The sequence below is a fragment of the Dendrobates tinctorius genome, unplaced genomic scaffold (genome assembly GCF_039654945.1).
Source record: "Dendrobates tinctorius isolate UK_male_01 unplaced genomic scaffold, ASM3965494v1 ptg000028l, whole genome shotgun sequence".
Taxonomy (NCBI): Eukaryota; Metazoa; Chordata; class Amphibia; order Anura; family Dendrobatidae; genus Dendrobates; species Dendrobates tinctorius.
Window position 1 is genome coordinate 57,109,556 of NW_027361696.1, and position 21,687 is coordinate 57,131,242.

General features: G+C 42.1%; 1 protein-coding gene across 4 annotated transcripts in view; it reads right to left on the bottom strand.

The window, feature by feature from the left end:
• Window positions 1-14,244: 14,244 nt before the first annotated feature.
• LOC141085425 (cell adhesion molecule CEACAM16-like) overlaps window positions 14,245-21,687 on the bottom strand; it is a 74,353-nt gene continuing 66,910 nt past the window's right edge. For all 4 annotated transcript variants that reach the window (XR_012231299.1, XR_012231297.1, XR_012231298.1 and 1 more), the window contains one exon: window positions 14,245-15,532. The gene's annotated coding sequence lies outside the window, so the exon portion shown is untranslated. The remainder of the gene's footprint in view (window positions 15,533-21,687) is intronic.

Below are 21,687 nucleotides of genomic sequence, written 5' to 3' on the forward strand. Positions count from 1 at the left end.
CTCCTGAGACATATATTTTGAATGTGTATGCTATCCATACATGTTATCCGGGGATACGGTACCCTTTCTAACCTTTTGCAATCACGTGCAATCCATACTGGGCCTAACACCGTCTGAGCCTGCCTCCTGAGACATATATTTTGAATGTGTACGCTAGCCATACATGTTATCCGGGGAAACGGTACCCTTCTAACCTTTGTGCAATCACGTGCAATCCATACTGGGCCTAACACCGTCTGAGCCTGCCTCCTGATGTATAGACATATATTTTGAATGTGTACGCTATCCATACAGGTTATCTGGGGATACGGTACCCTTTCTCACCTTTGTGCAATCACGTGTAATCCATACTGGGCGTGAGAACGGCTGGCGAGCTGTTAAGCAAGCTACAGCACCTGTGGTTTGCACACGTAAGTTTTTCATTTTTTCAGGAATGACGGTTAGGCCTAATTCCGTAACTGCGGTTGACCTGCACTTACTGGGAAATCATTGTTCGCGGGTAATAATTGTAATCAGTGATCCCCATCACTAACGTTGTTCAGCGGGTTATCTGCACCTGTAAGCGACAAACGCTGGCCTTTTCAGTGTAGCGCACATGCAGCCACGGACATGTAAGGGCATGACACACCAGTTATTGGCCAATCTCATGTGCCAGAGCCTCACGTGTCCCTCTAGTAAGCCGGACTCGGACCGCGGGGCATGACGGAGTCTCGTTCGTTAACGGAATTAAGCTTGCAATGTGTGCATCTGTTCTGTAGCTGGCATGGTTGAGGTTTCCCAGGTGGAGTCGAATTTAACCGTAGGCTCCACTCCTGGTGGTGCCCTTCTGGACATTCCTTTAAGGTTCAGCTTTGCAACCATACTGCCCACGTAAAACAAACACTTTGCCTTCATGAACGCTGTTTGGAGGGTCATGACTCGTGGGAATAACGCCGCCCAATCAGTTAACCTGCTAGAGAGATCCTTCGCTGCTCCCAAGCATGACATCACACTCCCTAGGAAGAAGGTAATGCCACTGTGGCGACCGTACTCCTGGGGGCGACACAAGTGCACTGATGCCCAGCCACTGCTCGATGAATCTGCTGGTACATTGACCCAGACCACTACATTCCCCTCGCACGCTACACGACCTGAATCTGACCCTGATGAAACTCAGGTTACCCTTCCCATATACAGTTCCATCTTACACGGTGACAAAGAGGAAGCTGCAGATGAAAGTGCAGGTTCGGCCCACCCGCCATCAGACACACCACCGTACTATCAGGGGCCCTGTGCCAGTGCCGTCGCCAACGAGTGGGCCCCCCCTGCTTGCCCAGGATCACAGCACTTGCAAAGTTGAAATACTGTGCAGTGAGATGGAAGATGGGGACGACGAGGAATCCAGACAAGTACAGGGATTCCCTAGCGAGGAGACTTATTTGATTGTTTTCAATGTTGGGACAGCAATTTTTGGGGAGCACTATACTCTGGAGAATGATAGATGGGGCCCACCATACACTGGAACATTCCAAAGGTGGACATCAGACACTGGAGCAGCATTTACAGGGCCCATTATACACTAGAGCATTAGAAATGGGGCCCATTATGTTTGGAGCATTATTTGGGCCCATAAGACAGTGGAGCTTCATCCATGGGGACCAACATATACTGTAGCATTATGTGGAGCTCATCATATACTGTTTCAAACATTATATGGGACCAATGATTCTGTATGGAGAAATAGATGGGCCTCGTCATGAGATGTAAAAAGTGAGGTATTTTTCATTGTACTATACCGCTATTTCTCTGCCGTATCGGAGCATGATGAGTTGTGGTATGTGTTAAAGGGGCGCTCTTTCGCCCAGGGCACATGAAAACCTGGAGCCAGCCCTCCCCCCCACAACTTTAGCCAAATAACCCCCATTTTTCAGTGCGTAACTTGTATTATGAAGTTAATTAAGGTTGACAAGCTTAAGTAAGAAGAATTGATGCTTTTGGCATTCAAATGGGCACTGTACGTGTGTTTCCTGTCCTCCTCTCACTGCCGACTTTTATTCCCCATTGACTTACATTGGGTTTCGTGTTTCGGGACGACCCCGACTTTTCCCTATAATCGGACGATCTTGCTCGACCCGACTTTTGGAAAAGTCGGGTTTCACGAAACGAAACGTGACCCTAAAAAACCAAAAGTCGCTCAACTCTACTGTTGATATCTCCCAAATCTTTGTTCACATTTGTAGAAAGGTAAAAGATTTTACTATTGTGCTCCTCCTAGTACAAATCACCCTGCTGGATGGAATTCATTGAATGGAATTTGTATTATATATCATACAAGGCCTAGTAGACCATCCAAAATCTATTCAATACTTTACTCTGTCCCCAAACTGGTGTTGGAAATGAGTGGAATTTAAGGGAACAAGATGTGCGAGTCGGAGGAAAATATACGGTATATAAAAAAGCTCTGTGAAATGTTAAAGAAAAAAGATACAAAATGTGCCGCCATAAGCCAGCACAATGTAAGAATGGCTTTTTGGCTCAGCGTGCGTTTTTTTTGGTATGATATAAAAAGTTCTTTTGTATATAAAGAAAAAAAGGGTTTTAGTGAACACATTTTTTAAAAATATATCTTTTTTTTGGCTGGCATGTCAAGCTTTTCTATATTCTAAAAAAATTCTCAGAAACAAAAAAAGCAAGATATAATAGGTGTTGCGATAAGAAAATGTGTTATAAGAAAAAGCTTTTTCGCTTGGCAGACTTATGGAATCTGCGGAAAATATAGTTTTCACATTATTTTTCCAATTGTCCTGTCCCAAGTTGGACCCTTGAAAGGTCCTAGAGAAGATCGGGAGCACATTATTAACTAAATTAACACCACTTTTCTAGAGTAAATTATGATGAATTTCTTGGACCCCTCTTGCGCAAATTTCTACCTATTTTTGAAAAAGAGGACGAAGATGGCGTCAAAAGACCCAAATTCATACATTTCATTGAGACATTTCATACAGTTTTACCCAAGATTTCTGTTGAAAACTATTTGAAGAAGTGAGCCTTTAATTTTTTGTTTGCCAAAATTTTACTCTTTCAATTGACACATGAAAATCTATCACGGGAAAAGTTTATTCTCAAAACGGATCAAGAGATGCCTGATTATTAATTCTGGAATAATTCTGGTAATCCATTTATAATTTACTCATATTTAACCCAATGACTGCCATATAATCCCATTCAACCCCTTAATACCCAGCAATTTTTCATTGTTGCACTTTCATTTTTCCCTCAACTTCTAGATGCGATAACTTTAAGTTTTCCATCAAAATAACGATGTTGTTTATTTTTTTTGTCTGACTAATTGTAAATTTGAATGACACCATTCATTTTATAATACGATATACTGAAAAATGGGGAAAAAATCCAAGTGAGTTGAAACAGCAAAAAGAAAACGCAGCTCCTCAATTGTTTTTTTTTGCTTTTTTTATGGCATTCACTCAACAGTAAAAATGACTTAGAATTATAATTATCAAGATCAGTATGATTACAACTATACTATCTCGCATATTTTCAGAATTTTTTTTTTTTTTTTGCTTGCGTTACCATTTTTGAAGATCCTTAAAGTTACATTCTGGAGTAATATAATAGACATAAAAATAATAGCAGCTGCCAAAAAAATCCCAGGATTATTTTTCAATCAGAGCTGAGTAAAAGTAGCTGGCAAGTCATCAGGAAATGTGTTATATCTAATACAATGATTCATCAGACAGTGAAGTAGGCGATGTAGTTGTACTGTCCAGATTCAGTGAAGACAGTAAACTGCCCTCAAGATAAAAAAAAACATGGAAAACATTGAAGTCAGATTTGCAGTTAGGAGTTTAGCTTAGTCCTGCTATAACCTCCTACTAATCCTAATAGGCTAAAAAAACTAGAATTTGATTTTTAGAATGTATTATAGTTTCTATTGATTGTCTAATATTACTGTTAAAACACTAGATGGTGCTAAAACCATGCAGTAATACTAACGACAATGAACATTAGCTGGAGCTGTAATAAAATTGATGGGTGGGGAGTTATTACTTACATGATAATTCCTGTTATTTTATGATCATGTCACATAGTCACCAAATCTCGCTTGTGCCTCCTCTGTTTGGTGCCATCACTCTGATCTAGAGTTGACATCATTGAGTGTTCTCCTCTTCTGGTGGGTGACACAGTCAAATCACCATAAGCTTCTTGCTGCCCAACTATTTATATTGTAAAATTTGCCTATAAGGTCTTGCCAATCAGCCAATTGGTGGGACCGGTCAGCAGACCAAAGGTAGGGTAAGTTTGTCAATCAATAAGATATCCAGATTTGAAGATTTTTTTCTACTGCACCCGATGCAATGATTGGAGAACAGGAGAAGTCCCAGAAGACTGGAGAAGAGCAAATGTTGTTCCTATCTTCAAAAAGGGGAAGAAGGTGGACCCAGGCAATTATAGGCCGGTGAGTCTGACTTCTATACCAGGAAAGATCTTTGAACAAATTATTAAACAACATGTATGTCAGTACCTGGATAAAAATTAAGTGGTTAAACAGAGTCAGCATGGGTTTGTAACTAATAAGTCATGTCAGACTAACTTAATTTCCTTCTATGACGGAATCACTGATTGGGCGGATCAAGGAAATGCTGTAGATATAGTATATCTTGACTTCAGCAAAGCATTTGACAAAGTATCTCATACAATCCTTATTGAAAAAATGACTAAGTATGGAATGGACAAGGCAACTGTTAGGTGGATTCATAACTGGCTTAGTGATCGGACCCAAAGAGTGGTCGTAAATGGCTGCACATCCAGTTGGAAGAATGTCTCAAGTGGGGTACCACAGGGCTCTGTCCTGGGCCCTGTATTGTTCAACATCTTTATCAATGATTTAGATGAAGGAATTGAGGGTAAACTGATTAAATTTGCTAATGACACAAAGCTAGGAGGGATAGCTAATACTAGAGAAGAGAGAGGATTCAAAAAGATATAAATAAACTGGAGAAGTGGGCAGCAACTAACAGAATGGTTTTTAACAGGGAAAAATGCAAAGTACTACATCTGGGCAATAAAAATGAAAAAAGCATATACAGAATGGGAGGAATAGGGCTAAGCAACAGCTCATGTGAAAAAGACTTGGGTATACTAATAGATCACAGACTGAATATGAGTCAACAGTGTGATGCAGCAGCAAAAAAGGTAAATGCAATTCTAGGATGTATTAGCAGAAGCATACAGTCTAGATCACGTGAAGTCATTATTACCCTCTACTCCTCTTTGGTCAGACCTCATCTGGAATATTGTGTCCAGTTTTGGGCACCACATTTTAAAAAAGACATCAACAAACTGGAGCAAGTTCAGAAAAGAGCGACCAGAATGGTGACCGGTCTGCAAACCCTGTCTTATGAGGTAGGTTGCAGGATTTGGGATTGTTTAGTTTGCAAAAGAGAAGACTGAGAGGAGACTTAATAGCTGTCTACAAATATCTAAAGGGCTGTCACATTGCAGAAGGATCAACTTTATTCTCATTTGCACAAGGAAAGACTAGAAGCAATGGGATGAAACTGAATGGGAGGAGACACAGATTAGATATTAGAAAAAACTTTTTGACAGTTAGAGTGATCAATGAGTGGAACAAGCTGCCACGAGAAGTGGTGAGTTCTCCTTCAATAGAAGTCTTCAAACAGAGGCTGGACAGACATCTGACTGGGATGATTTAGCGAATCCTGCTTTGAGCAGGGGGTTGAACCAGATGGCCCAGGAGGACCCTTCCAACTCTACGATTCTATGATTCTATGATTGCTGTACCTGACCGGTATCGCTGGTTTACCCTTAGATTGAGGACCTCACCCTACACTTACAACCCTTGTATTGCCTGTTGACTTTCCTATGGGTTCCATCTCTCCAGTTTCGATCTACTTTGTCCACAATTAGCATTGCCAAATCTTTAAATGGGGGCAGCAGCTACTCCGTAGCCACAATCCAAGGACCCTTGCAGCGTAAGGGTGAACACCAAAACAAGACCTGCTAAGTAGAGTAGCTACTGCAAATTGTCTGTAGAAGCTCTGTTATGAGTTTACAGATCCTATGCACAGTACCAAAACAGAGTAACTTGGTCCATATTATGGACTGATGAACTGTCTCCATGGGTGGGTAACCAACTGCAAGGCCAGTCACAGTTTGTTTAGGACATTGAAGAATATTTACAACATTAAGAATCCATTCAGGCCCAAATAGCTCTTGTAGCTCCTCACATTGCTCCAGAGTACAGAAATGAGCCTTCCAATGAATGGGAGATGATCTGGAGCAAAGAGATGAACAAAGCAGTGGTGTTCTGCTCCGTACACTCATTACATCAAGTCAATGCCAAGGGGGTGCTGGATGTGGTACCCTCACATATCTTAAATTGATGGTCAATCTGTTTCTGTTAACACTTTTTCTTTTTTTACTAATTTGTTCTTATAGGGGTTCACCAAATATTCCTTTTTTATTCTAAGGGCTTGCATATATAAGTTCAGGGCCCAGTGCCATTCACATAGGTGTTGAACTAGATTTTGCAACTATCAATGAAAATTTGGTTCTAATCTACAGAAATAGGGGCTAGTGCTATACTTTCCAGGAAAACTCCTCCCTCATCCACCTATGCCCTTTTTTCACACACAAATTATGCACCAGCAATTCAAGTTTGTTTTTTGAAAAATGGGCATCATTTTCTGAAAACTGGGGGTGCTCATCAGCCGATAGTTGGGGCAAATCACCGGCAGGTGTTTTTGGCAGCCAATGTGGGTGTATGATGCTTTATTAATTGCTCAAGTGAAATTCTGACCATTCCAATTATTGAAACACAGAAAAGCACAGTAAAACAAACATATAAAAATGCTCTGCTGTAAAAAAGTAACAGTAAACAGCAAGTGCTAGTAAAGAGATAACAAAACAGGGAATTTGGTTGATACGTTTTTTGCAAAAAATGTATACTAAGCCGCACTACCAAACGTCAAGGTAACCCCATATCAGAGCAGTCCCTAACTGATGTATTTAAAAACCTGATCATGCGTATAGTACCTATATGAGCAGGATTCAGACAGGTAGTGTCCGATGTGGAGACGCTATAGATGACGGCTTTTATGTGCATTTCATAGAATCATAGAATCATAGAATCATAGAATGGTAGAGTTGGAAGGGACCTCCTGGGCCATCTGGTCCAACCCCCTGCTCAAAGCAGGATTCGCTAAATCATCCCAGTTAGATGTCTGTCCAGCCTCTGTTTGAAGACTTCCATTGAAGGAGAACTCACCACTTCTCGTGGCAGCCTGTTCCACTCATTGATCACTCTAACTGTCAAAAAGTTTTTTCTAATATCTAATCTGTGTCTCCTCCCATTCAGCTTCATCCCATTGCTTATAGTCTTTCCTTGTGCAAATGAGAATAAAGTTGATCCTTCTACAAAGTGACAGCCCTTTAGATATTTGTAGACAGCTATTAAGTCTCCTCTCAGTCTTCTCTTTTGCAAACTAAACATTCCCAAATCCTGCAACCTTTCCTCATAAGACAGGGTTTGCAGACCGGTCACCATTCTGGTCGCTCTTTTCTGAACTTGCTCCAGTTTGTTGATGTCTTTTTTAAAACTAATCTTGTTTTTGCAAGATTAGGGATGTTTCCACTCTTCCCTTGTGGGCCATGCACATAAAAGCCATCTTCCATAGCGTGTCCACATTGGACATTACCTGTCTGAATCCTGCTCATATAGGTACTATACGCATGATCAGGTTTTTAAATACATCAGTTAGGGACTGCTCTGATATGGGGTTACCTTGACGTTTGGTAGAGCGGCTTAGTATACATTTTTTGCAGAAAACATATCAATCAAATTCCCTGTTTTGTTATCGTTTTACTAGCACTTGCTGTTTACTGTTACTTTTTTACAGCAGAGCATTTTTATACGTTTGTTTTACTGTGTTTTTCTGTGTTTCAGTCTTTTGGTGGTGTGAACCATGCCAATTATTGCATTCTGGTTTAATTAATCCTGATAGCTGTTAAACTTATGATACCCGACTCAATTTCTTAACAATTACTAAGTTTTGAACCTAGACTGAATAAGTCCTTTATTGTCTGCTACTTTTGTCACTGGTTCGATCCCTTTGGTTTCAACAAGGCTTGGAAACCATATCACTGCCAACTAGCTCCACCGGCCAACAACTATTCCATACAGGTAGCCATGCTCAGTCTGGCCTGGCGGGGTACCGGGGAAATCCCCGGTGGGCCCCAGCTGAGGAGAGAGGGGGGAAGAAATACAATGCATGCATTTATATTTGTAGCCGTGGGCCCTTTAAAAGTGCTGGGGCTCGCACAGCGCTCAGGACAGTGGCAGGCTGGGCCAGGAAGCCGAGCAGGGGGTCATGTGCACGGGGGTGGGCTTTTAAAGTGCAAGGTGCTCAGCGTGCTGCCATGGCAGCCAGGATTTTGCGCACTGCTGCCGGCATTTTAACAGTGCAGGGGCGCGCGATGCTCAGGTCCTTGCAGTCAAAGCTAGCAGAGAAGAAGAAGGTGCTAATGGAAGAGACGGTGTCCGCTGGCTCCCCTCCTGCACTGCTGGCAGCTAAACTCTGAGGTCAGCATGGTCAGGACTCAGGAGGGGGAGAGGAGGCTCCAGAGGAACACAGTGCTGGCCTGAAGTGAGTAACGGAGCTCCCCGATAATGGCTCTCTCCTGACTCTCTACTGTCCTTCACATCTACAAAAGCTGGTTTTCCTGTTTGACCCCCACAGCTGCCCTCTCTGCCCCCCCACAGCTGCCCCCTCTCTGCCCCCCCACAGCTGCCCTCTCTCTACCCCCCAGAGCTGTGCTCTCTTTGCCCCCCCACAGAACTGCGCTCTCTCTGCCCCACTACAGCTGCCCTCTCTCTGCCCCACACAGCTGCCCTCTCTCTGCCCCCCAGAGCTGCGCTCTCTCTGCCCCACACAGCTGCCCCCCAGAGCTGCGCTCTCTCTGCCCCACACAGCTGCCCCCTCTCTGCCCCCCCACAGCTGCCCCCTCTCTGCCCCCCAGAGCTGTGCTCTCTTTGCCCCCCCCACAGAACTGCGCTCTCTCTGCCCCACTACAGCTGCCCTCTCTGCCCCACACAGCTGCCCTCTCTCTGCCCCCCAGAGCTGCGCTCTCTCTGCCCCACACAGCTGCCCCCCAGAGCTGCGCTCTCTCTGCCCCACACAGCTGCCCCCTCTCTGCCCCCCCACAGCTGCCCCCTCTCTGCCCCCCAGAGCTGTGCTCTCTTTGCCCCCCCACAGAACTGCGCTCTCTCTGCCCCACTACAGCTGCCCTCTCTCTGCCCCACACAGCTGCCCTCTCTCTGCCCCCCAGAGCTGCGCTCTCTCTGCCCCCCAGAGCTGCGCTCTCTCTGCCCCCAGAGCTGTGCTCTCTCTACCCCCCAGAGCTGTGCTCTCTCTGCCCCCACAGAGCTGTGCTCTCTTTGCCCCCCCACAGAACTGCGCTCTCTGCCCCACTACAGCTGCCCTCTCTCCTCTTTCTGCCTTCTAGTTGATGATATCAAAATGTCTTCCCTCACTCCTGCGTTGTGATGGTGACAGGAGGTCCCCATCTTCTTCATGGCATTTGTTGCCAAGAGATCCATTTATCTTATTTCTGTGTGTATACACAAATCACATATATACACAAATCACATATATTCACTATATAAATTATATACACACTATACTGATTTATAGGCCAGGGTCACACTTGCATGTGTAATGCGAGAAACTCATCTCAATACCCAACACTGCCGCTGGCACTCGGGCCATCCATACTGGAAGTGAGCTGTGGCAAGGAGAATAAAACTTAATTTTCTCCCTGTAACGCTTTTCCATTAAGCAGTTAACCATATCTGCAGATAAATACAGTTTCTCAAGGTGAAAAGTTACCCTTAACGGGACGCTGTCAGTACAGAAGAGTTCCTGCTTGTTTACTTAATCTCCACCTCTCCCCTCTAATGTGATTGACAGCTCTGGCTTCATAGATCCAGAGAAAGATGAAGATAGATGGAAGATAAAGATCTTCTTCAGATGTTTCAGGGCTGTCGATGGTCAAAATGGAATTTCAGCTCCCTCCAAAGAATTTCTATTGGGTTCAGCTCTGGAGACTGGCTAGGCCACTCCAGGACCTAGAAATGCTTCTTACGGAGACACTCCTTAGTTGCCCTGGCTGTGTGTTTTGGGTCATTGTCATGCTGGAAAATCTAGGTACTACCCATCTTTATTGCACTTACTAAGGGAATGGGGTTATTGGCAACAATATTGTGTTATATGACCCCATCCATCCTCCCTTCAATACGATGAAGTCGTCCTGTCCCCTTTGCAGAAAAGCACCCCCAAAGTATGATGATTCCCCCACCATGCATCACAGTTGGGATGGTGTTCTTGGGGTTGTACTCATCCTTTTTCTTCCAAATGCAGCGAGGGGAGTTTATACCAAAACTTTCTATTTTGGTCTCATCTGTCCACCTTACCTTCTCCCATGCCTCCTCATCATATTGATGGTCACTGGTGATCTTCAAATGGGTCTGGACATGTTCTGGGGTGAGCAGGGGGAACTTGCATGCCCTGCAGGATTTTGATCCATGATGGTGTAGTGTGTTACTAATGGTGATTTTTGAGACTGTGGTCCCAGCTCTCTTCAGGTCATTGACCAGGTCCTCTCATGTAGTTCTGGGTTGATTGCTGAAATTTCTCAGAATCATCCTTAGCTCACAAGGCAAAACCTTGCATGGAGCCACAGACAAGGAAGATTGACAGTTATTTGCGTTTCTTCCATTTAAAAAAATAAATAAATAAACTTTGATATTGTGCAGTGCACATTACAGTTCTTTTGCACACTGTATAGTTTGCTAAAAGGCACACGTGAGAGATGCTTACAAATGAACAAGTAATAATACCGTTTATGGTAGCCATAGAGTGGGCCCCTAGAGTCAATTACCCTGGTGGGCACTAGGTACCCTAGTCAGACCCTGCATGTAGCACAGCGACCTTTGCTGTGAAGTCAAAATACAAAATGGCTCCATTAATGCAAATTAACAGGTTCATACAATAAAAGATATTTTTTTATGTGTTAAGTAGTGGCTGGAAGAGTTGTATAGTCAGAATAATCCTGATAAGGTGCACAAAATTCATTAAGTGGCATGTGCATCTTAATGAATTTGGCCCATTTTATTCCTGCATAGCCCTCTCTAAGACTTGCTCAGAAACACCAGTATTAATGAATTGGGGACCATCATCCTTTTTTACCTATGCTTGATTTAAAAGACTTCACAGCTTATATTCTTAAGGTCTCGTTCAGACAGGCACGATGTGCAAACACATGCTCTCCTTTGGGCATCACGGATTGCACAAGGACCCATTATAACCAATGTGCCAGTTCACATGGTCAATTTTCCACATTATCCACTGACCTGTGTGTAGAAAAAATTAATCTCAGCATTCATTACTTTGGTCCGATTTACAGACCAGACTAGTTCATGTAAATAGCAGACAGCTCCTGCATTTTTTTGATATGCATATGAGCACAAGGCGCCAGTCACTACCACAATTTGTGAACGTGACTTCCTGAGTCTTCGTTTGGCCAAATAAACTCGACCTATGAGTAAGGATGGAGACACCCCCTGAATGCTTAAAACTAGATTCTTATCCACTTTCTATCCAAACGCTGACACCCCCCTGACAAAGCTTGGGTGAAACGTGCGTAGGGGCCTGGTAACCACAATATACATTTTCCCATCTGGGGACATCACTTGATGTAAGTATGTGGCTTTCTATTTATATCTTTACACCATCTGTCTAGTTATATTTACAGATTAATTTCGATCTGTTTGCTCTTGTGCACCTTTCGCATTTCTTGTAGACATTAGTGTAATTGTGGTCCAACTTTGGAGATACTCTGTACGTATGTGTGATCGTTATCATTGTTCTTTTAAAAAAATCTTTAATAGAATGGATGTTTTTTGAGACTATTTAGCACGATTTATTTAGTTGGTATTGATAGTTCATGTAAATGGTAGGCAGCTCCTGCATTTTTTAGATATGCGTATGAGCACAAGGCGCCAGACACAACCACAATTTGTGGACGTTATGAGATCCCGAGTCTTCGTTTGGCCAACTAAACCTGGCCTATGAGTTAGGATTGAGACTCCCCCTGAATGCTTAAAACTGGACTCTTATCCACTCTCATCCAAATGCTGAATTTTATCTTGAGTCAAATGAGATTCCTGAAGGCATCAGACCACAGCTGGAAAATGTCATCCAACAAAATCAAATGAAGCTACGCACTGTAGTCTATCAATGATGCCTTGGATAATCCAAGACATAATCCTAAAGCCCAGTTATAATAATTACAAGCGAGAAAGAAAATACATACAGATACTATATCCTCTCTCTCTATCCCCATCCTTTAATTCTATGCATTAAAATGCTACAGAACATCAAACTAAATGCCCCCATACACATTAGACTAATATTGATATCAATGGGTTCAGCCAACATACTAATGTGCAAGAGTGTGCCAGCCAACTGATGGCTGAGAGAGATGTCGATCGTGCATTTCCAATTGCGGACTGCAGATAGCCTTGTTCGACCTGAGATAAGGAGCTGGCCATCGTGTTAGTTGGTGGCTTTCTCACAAAGGATACAGAAGAGTTCGGCCAAATGAGTGCTCCTGTGTATCGAAGTGTTTGCCGAGATGACTGATGGTCAAACGATTGGCTGAACCAAGGTTCGGCCAACAGCCATATAGTGTGTATGGCTAGCTTTGGCAAACCAAGATGACAAGAAGTGATTAGGGGAAATACAGTATTTATAATATTGAGTGGATGGAAATACTCAAGAATCCAACAGATTAAAAGAACTACTCACTGGAGCAAGTTTGGTTGTGTAGCCTTGAGGGTCTAATACTGATAAACGCTAAAGAATCGGATCTAGAAGTAGTGGATCAGCACGGTGGTCGCTCAATGGTCCTACCAAGGACAACATCTGTTAAGACTTTTTATATGTTCTTTTCATGTTTGCATGAGTTTTCTCTGGGTTCTCTGGTTTCCTCCCACTCTCTAAAGACATACGGGTAGGGAATTTAGATTGTGAGCCCAAATGGGGACAGTGATGATGTCTGCAAACTGCTGCAGAATATGATGGCGTTATATAAGCATGTAAATAATAAATTAAGTCAAGGAGATCCAATGGCTGAGGACATCTCTACAACAGAGGTGTAGATGATAGGCTCATGATGTGATTGAGAGACAGATTATTTCATTTGATGTAAAAAGGTTTTTCAATCCAGCAAAGCGAATTAAAAGCAAATTTTTTTTTATTTGTAACTTTACTATAATAGTAGCGTGGTCATAAAAAATACCTGACACATTTCAAATCTGGCTGATTATTGTAGAACTTTTTCAATGATTAAGAGTCAGCCTGACTTGAAACGCATCAGATATTTTTTATGCTTGTTCAACTATTTTAACCGCTTTCCGACATTGGGCGTAATAGTACGCAGATATTGGACTCCCCCTGTTTGGTGTGGGCTCCGGAGCTGAGGACTTTTCCGGGCACATAACAGCTGATATGTACAGCTGACATATGCCCGCAACAGCTGCGGCTGGAATCGCGATCCATCTGCGGCTGTTAACTAGTTAAATGCCACTGTCAATCTCTGACAGCGGCATTAAACTTGCGCTCACGGGAAGCGTGTTGTAAATCCCACCCATCGGTGACCTGATCACGGGTCACTGATGGGTCGGCATGACAACCAGAGATCTGAAGCAGACCTCTATGGTTGTCACTGCCGGATTGCTATGAGCGCCACCCCGTGGTCGGCACTCATAGCAAATGAGCATTTCTGCTACATACAGGCGATCTGATCATCGTCTGTATGTAGCAGAGGCGATCAGACAACTGCAGCTTCTAGTCTTCCATGGAGACTATTGAAGCATGGCAAGTTTAAAAAAAGTTTTTAAAAATATAAAAAACATAAAAGTTCAAAGCACCCCCTTTAGCCCCATTCAAAATAAAACAGTAAAAAACAATCAAATATGCACATATTTGGTATTGCCATGTTCAGAATCGCACACTTTGACCTTTTTTTTTTGACAATTCACAGCCTGAGTGTCTCTCTTATATGGCTTACACGAATTAAGAAAAAAAACGCATTTCGGGACAAACTTGATGATGGTTATGAACGTTCCTCTAGTTCTACTTAGCCTTGATTTAGGAACAAATCTTTCCTTGCTTCATTTTTTTTTTATTTTCAAATATATAAGTCATTCTTTCTCAGCAGTGTACATTAAGGAACAAATTATTAAATTATGCATAAACCGCAACAACACAAGAAACAATGAACAAGGGTGGGTGGTTAAGGCGAAAGAATGGAATAAATAAGAACCATTGTCAGTAGATACATCGCACAGTAAAATGATGTTTAGCAAATTTTTTATACAGTACTGATGAGATATGGGGGTCAGTGATAAATCAAACAATACAACTAGATAACAGCAATAGATAAAGCCGGAGGTTCACGACCCATGTATTTACAAGTTTCTGTATGGTGTGAAATACTTCATCTTTGTTCGTGGTTCCACCTCATGATATCACATCGGAGATGTAAAACGCATCCATGGGACTCCATAGGAAAGCTTGGAATGGGGCTCCAATAGATCACGATCAAGACAATTCAGGAAACGGAAAGTTTGTGCTTACTAAGGTCTTTACTTCTTTTCCTCCATTCTTTATTGGCTGCATGGAAAATGTTTGAGTCGTCGCAACTTTCCCGGTCAAAAATTTGACCTCTAGAGCTTGCTCCAGCATGAGACAAAGTAAAGGTTCATCCTGTGCATTTTTTTTAAAGTGTAACATTGCTACTAGCATTAACAAGTAAAGAGCAGACAAGAACTGGTTACAGTTTTACTAAAGGTGCTACAACGGTAGCCTGCGGCTCTTAGGGCATGCTTGAGTTGCAGTATTTGAACAGTTGGACAGCCGCAGGTTCGAGAACATTGTGCTACGATAACAAACAGGTTCACGGGTCAATGGAAAAAAAAAATAAGTCAAAGATTTGTAAAGTACCGAAGGTATATAATCATATTCCTCTGGATACAATGTAGTAATGTTGATCTCGTGCAGTACCTTTTAATAGTCGTCAGTATTAAATAAATTAATCTGTAAAATGTCAGAGCTGTCGATAAAAGAATAGCAGCCTAAATGTGTCAAGTATGAGAAAAAAAAAACAAAAAAAACAAAGCTGTGTTATGGAAAGATTGCTGTGGTGAGGAAGAGGTTAATGGAATAGTTCAGTAAATAATATATTCTTAAGAATCTGGAGATATGTAACCAATTGGAATTTCGTCTTTTTCTTCTTATGCCTCTTCTTCTTTTTCCGCTTGGTGTTTTCCAGTGGCGGCTTAATATTGTAAATCACAGGCTATTTCTCCACATCTGTCATTTTGCCTTTTTTTTATATCTGTTCATGGGCATATGATCTTGGGAACTTAAGAAGAAAATCTCTTAAACATCTGTTGAAAATAAAAAAAACAAAAAAAAAACATTTGTATTACTTCCAATCACACAAAGGCAGTTCTGGCTTTGGAATGATCCGGATGAAAAATAGAACATTGCAAATTGTTATTAGAATTTCTGTACGGAAATAATTCTGGGAAGTCACTGATTCTATGTTATGAAGTTATCTACGATCTTAACCAAAAAAAAATAAGCCACAGCTTGATAAAAGGGCAATGCATACATTAGGTGCACGTTTACATTGTGGCCATTTAACAGACAGAAACTATGATAAAAACAAAATGAGCAAATACCCTATAACAAGTATGTAAATAGTAGTAATACATGCTAATAACACAAGGTGCTTAGTTAACATTATTTTGATTAAAAAAAGCATAAAAGCCATCCCACCACAACAAGGTGACCTAATAGGGACAGTACCTAACTCTTTTAGTTCAGCTCACTATGTGTCAGTAGGCGTCCAAGTAGGTAAGGGCAGAGCAGCGCTGGGTCCCAACTGTACAGCCACCTGTCCGTGGAAAGCTATACAGACGAGCAATAGGGTAACAATGTTTGGAACTTTTTACTTTCAGGCTCCATATCTCACCATCCACTACTGCTTTGATTGTGAGACTGCCATCATTTTATAGACAATCATCTTGGCTATCTCATATATAATTTGGACTCACCAATATTTAGCATATGATTAGTTATGCAGATTCTTGTCATGTCACTGCATTGAAATTGTTTTGCTTCAAAACATAAACATTTTTGTTAGTATTTTGTAAATCTACCATTTGACTTTCAGCACTGCCTGAATCCTTCTGGGCTGCTCACGATCAGATTCAAGAACGTTTCCACCTAAATCTTTTTCCAGGTCTCTTTTACACGTTCCCAAAGTTGGGAGTAGCTTCGGAAACAACCCCGTATCTTCCGTCGTCCTCCACTGAGCTTGACAGTTTCTTCTATTTCTCAATCCGTTAGCCTCTTTTTCCTTCCAGACCCATTTTCACCCATCAGAGCCTAGTCTATTGACTTTCTTCTCACTGCTTCATATCACCCAATACCAATCTTCTTTTGTTCACTTGTCGTACTCTTTTGCAAACGTGAGCCAACATTTCTTTTGATGATATTATAGTGGAGGCTTATCCTCTTTTTTTCATTCCACCATTCCTAAAGTGCATCGCACAGTGCTTGCATGCACATTTGTGATCTCACTATTATGAAGCATACGAGCCTCCTCCACTGCCGTGTTTGTCGCACCAGAACTGCTAGATTGAGATGAGACAACTTGTTGACTCCAATATTTTTCCTGGACGTCCACCTCTTGGCTTCTGAATGGATGGATGGACTTCATATCATGTTCTCCTACAGTAACTGTCGTGCACTCACATGATGCAGTTTGGCAATTTTCTTGGCCAAGACACCGCTATCGATGAGCTGTATGAGGCTGTTTCTCTTTTCTTGGGAAATCATCTTCATGGCTGCTCCTTGATTCGCACCAGTGACCTTTCACTTGGGATTCAACCTAATAACACTTTGAGCTATTAGGGAATGTGAGAACAGGTTGTAATTTGTAAGATACAGGAAGAAAAAGATTTTTCCGCCACCAGGTGCAAAACAGTAACAATGCAGGGAAATTACAAGAATCTGCATAACTAATTTTATGCAAAATAGTTAGAAGTCAGATATATGAACGAGATGATTGTCTATAAAATGATGGAAGTCTCACAATCAAAGCAGTAGTGGATGGTGAGATATGGAGCCTGAAAATCAAAAGTTCAGTGCATGGTTACCCTTTTGTTTGTGAGTGTATATAAACATAATGGACAACATAAAACGGGAGCTCCATACCTCTATTTTTACAAAGGACAATAAACTGAAACAAAACAAAAGCATGGCCCCCTGAGGAAGCCAATGCGAAACGCACATTGGGGCTAGTGGCACGTGTCTCCTGCATCCTACAAGGGGTAAGAGTCTGCTGTGATGGTATGGGGCGTGCTCTTGGGAATTTTTGCAACTCCGAGTACAGACTTATAATGGGGTCCTGGTATATCTCTTTCCCCACACTATAATACAATGACTCACATATTTACATATGCCAGTGGTGCATTTTCCTACTATGAGAAGTTAATTGCCCTGTTGATGTAGTATTGATGTTTTTGCCATGCTCTACCTGATCTTGCCTCTGAAAACTTCTGAAACTGATTTATAAAGTATTATATGTATAGATATATGTCTTTTTTGATTTATTGAATACATTTATACCTTTTTATATACTATACCCTGGACTTATTGCTCCGTTTTCTTCTTGTGTTTCAACAAAACAAATGATCTAGAGGATATGTTGGTATAATTACAATGCATAGGGGTGCACTCACACTGTGGCCATTTAACAGACAGAACCTAAGATAAAAACAAAATGAGAAAATGCCCTGTAGTGAGTAAGTGAATAGTACAAACAGGAGCATGGCTTCCCCTTTTTCGGCTGTCCATTTTGTTTATATAGCTGACAGATAGTGTGGTGAACTACAAGAGTTAGGTTCTGTACTGACTGGGTACACCCTGTCGCGGTGGGATGGCTTCTACCCTATTTTATTTACATGAACTATTACTATTCACTTACGTATTATAGGGTATTCGCTCATTTAGTTTTTTTTCTTGGGTTCTGTCTGTTAAATGGACACAGAGTGAATGCATCCCTATCCATTGCACTTATACCAACATATGGTCTGGCTCATTTTTTTGGTTTTGTTTCAGTTTCTTGTACTTTGCACAAACATCTGTTTTGTTTATATAGCTTTCCACAGATGGGTCGCTGCAGTCGGGACCCGATTCAGTTCTATCCTTATCCATTTCGACATCTGCTCCCACATATTAAGATGAACTACAAGAGTTAGATACTGTCCCGATTGGGTACACCTTGTCGCGGTGGGATGGCGCTTACACTTTTTTTAATCAAAATATTGTTAACTACGTGCCCTATTTTATCGAAATGTACATTTACTTACTTATTACAGAGTATTTGCTCATTTTGTTTTTATCTTAGGTACCATCTACAATCTTAGCGGCATTGCATCTGAAAAGGTAGACAAAAAGAATGTTATGGAGACCTTACAGTTCTCAAAGGCAACCTGAAATTAGATTTGTGCTGCCCAAAATATGGGCACAATAAATTAGAGCTTGGCTGCATGAACGCAGCTAGGTATGTTTCACTTTGAAACGTCATTATGATTCAGAGAAAACATAGTTTGAAAAGTCAGCATGGACATAGAGAGAGACCCTATTAGAGACCAGCCATGGAGAGACCTGTCAACCAACTGAAGCAGTGCTGGGAGGAGCCAGCTGGAAGCCACACCAGACTGTGTCTCTCCACACCTGGCTACAATCGTGGAGCCATGTGCTGATTCATGCTGCTCATAGTAAGAATCTAGTTGCAATTCCTTTTACAACAGAACAATCACCAGATTTCGCAACACAAACTGCATAGATTAACAAATAGATATATTAGACTTGATGATGCTGATGTGCTTACTTTGAGACTTCATGTCAGAATAATTGCGAAATTCTAAAAATAAAAGTAAACATTTTATGAGTCCAGGACTCATAAAATACTAGACTTTATTCTACAGCTATAACTACTTAAATTTTTGTTATATATGTGTGTCCCCTTATGTTACAGCTTACAAGAAACCTTCCAGTATTTATCATCTATGCTGGCAAGTAGTGATAGGCAGACAGGTTGAAGTTGGGTTCTGATACCTGACCCAAAATTTTTGGAAAGTTCAGTTCGGGTATTAGAACAGAACCCAAACTTCCATCAGAACCAGAATCTCATTGAAAATAATGACTTCAGAAACTGCTAAGAAAAAAAATTCTCTCTCTTTCTCCCTCTCTCCTCCATGCCACCACAGACTTACCCTGAACACTGTACCCAGTGTCGGACTGGGGTGCCAAGGGCCCACCAGTAACATTGACTTTGGGGGGCCAACTTTTCACCTGTATACAAATATTACACAACCCTTGTTCACAAATTTACCTTTATCTCTATATAATAATACACTGTATAGTTTGGTTAATGAAGGATGAATCAAGTGAATTATGACAAGTACTGCCCATACAGTGGGATTGGGTGCCCTGATTTGCACAGGGGCCCACCGGGGGATTCCCCTGTTCCCCTATGGGCCAGTCCGAGCCTGACTGTACCGGACTTCAGCATAAAGTCCGTCTTCAGCCTTCAGGCCTGAACAGTGACTGTCCGGTAAGAATGACGAACATTTCTTTTCGGGTTCGCCCATCTCTGCTGGCAAGAAGTTGCCTGCCTCTATTTTAAATGTATCCCTAAATGGTTTCTTGAAGTGCTTCTCATGGACCACAACCTCACGTTTAGGGCACTGTCAGATGGCCGTAAAAGTAGGACCGAGATCGGTACGCAGAGCTCGGACTGCCTGGCGGTCTGTGCACTGCGTTCCGATCTCGGTCTGATTTATATGTCTGTCTGGCTGCTCCTTTAGTGTTGTGTGTAACATAGAGTAGGTGGAGATTGTCTCTTTTTCCCCAAGTCCAACTCTGAGCACCAGGGACAGATCGCATGTAAACCAGCATGAAGACATTGGCAAAGACTCTATGCTGGAACCTGGCAAAAACATTTTATTTTTTGCTTTTTTTTATTTTGCTCAGTATATTTCCTTTTGTTCTTTTCTCCAATTATGCATATGTGTAGCACAGCTGCTAAGCGTTGGTGGCAATTCATCAATATTCTCCTCCACTGCTACTGCAGATGGTAAGGTGTCAATTGCAGTTGCGCCGCAATTAGCTGATCTAGTGATGTCACCCTCTTCAGGCAGATTCTGGTACTTGACAACTGCAGATTATAGCGATCAGATCATTTAGATTAACTCCCAAATCTGACCACAGATATCTGCTGACAGATTTCCCCTGACCTGCCGTCAAACATGGATTGTCCATTACAGTCCTAGAAGGACAGTCTGTAAAAATTGGTCACTTCTTTTGCCCTGTCCATAAATAAAAAATTGAAGGCATCTATGATTTTTTGAAGCTGAAAAAACTTAGAAAAAATGATTTTGATTGTAATTATCATTATTTTAAAATTTACAGTGAATGCAGCTGACATCGCATATCATAATTACGGTCTGTAGACATGTAGTATCACGGGTAATCATAATGATTTATTAAGGTTTTTCAATGGGTTGTAAGGCAGCGCTTACTGCATGTTTTGGGGGACACTCGCTTGGCAACGGGATGAAGGCACACAGGCACGTCTTTTCTCACAAAACAGTCAATGCAGTTTATTATGCACTCATAAACCACTTGAGGCCATGTTATATATCACAGGCTTAACACATAGTCCACAGCACTTCATAGTATACGGCTTGAACTCACAGTCATTAAACATGCCGGATTTCTCTCTGTCCACTTACCATCGGCGACCGCACGCCGTATCAATGTCTCTCAATTTTACTCCATGCCACATGATACTAGATTACAGTCTCTAAAAACGCTGGACCTCACTTCATCCAGTTACCGTGGGTGACTGCACAGTTCAATAACATCCATGGAACACAACAAGCACCAACAGTCTGTTCCAATGCCAGATACTTGTCTGCCCTTACTATAACCCCTTTATCTGGAGTTACCTTACAGGAGCTCCTGCTCCACACGCTGACTCCTCGTCACTCATAGCTTCTGGGGAAACTGCCTTACTGGGATCACCGTCTTTGCGACCAGGGCACTCCTGATAGTCCAGACCCCTAGAAGGTTAATAGCTTCCCCAACGCAGTACTGTCACAGACTCTACACACACATGGTCTCAACCTGTGCTCTTCAGGAATCCAGTCCCCTCGTGGAACCTTCCAACACAGTGATCATCCAGGTCCACCGCTTCTCCATGTGCTATTTACGAAGTCTATCCACTCATAGGACCTTCCAACACACAGGCCTTCAGGTCCATGGCCTCACCATGTGCTCTTCAGGAATCCGGTCCACTCATAGGACCTGCCAACAAACAGGCCATCCAGGACCTTACACACCAACCATGAGACCTAAACCATGGTCACATTATGTAGCTGAAACCACCCCCATAGGTGGGAGGTGTGTGTGGTTAGCCAGTCCCACCCAGCTCTCCGGCTAACCTTGTAAGCCCCCCCTATGT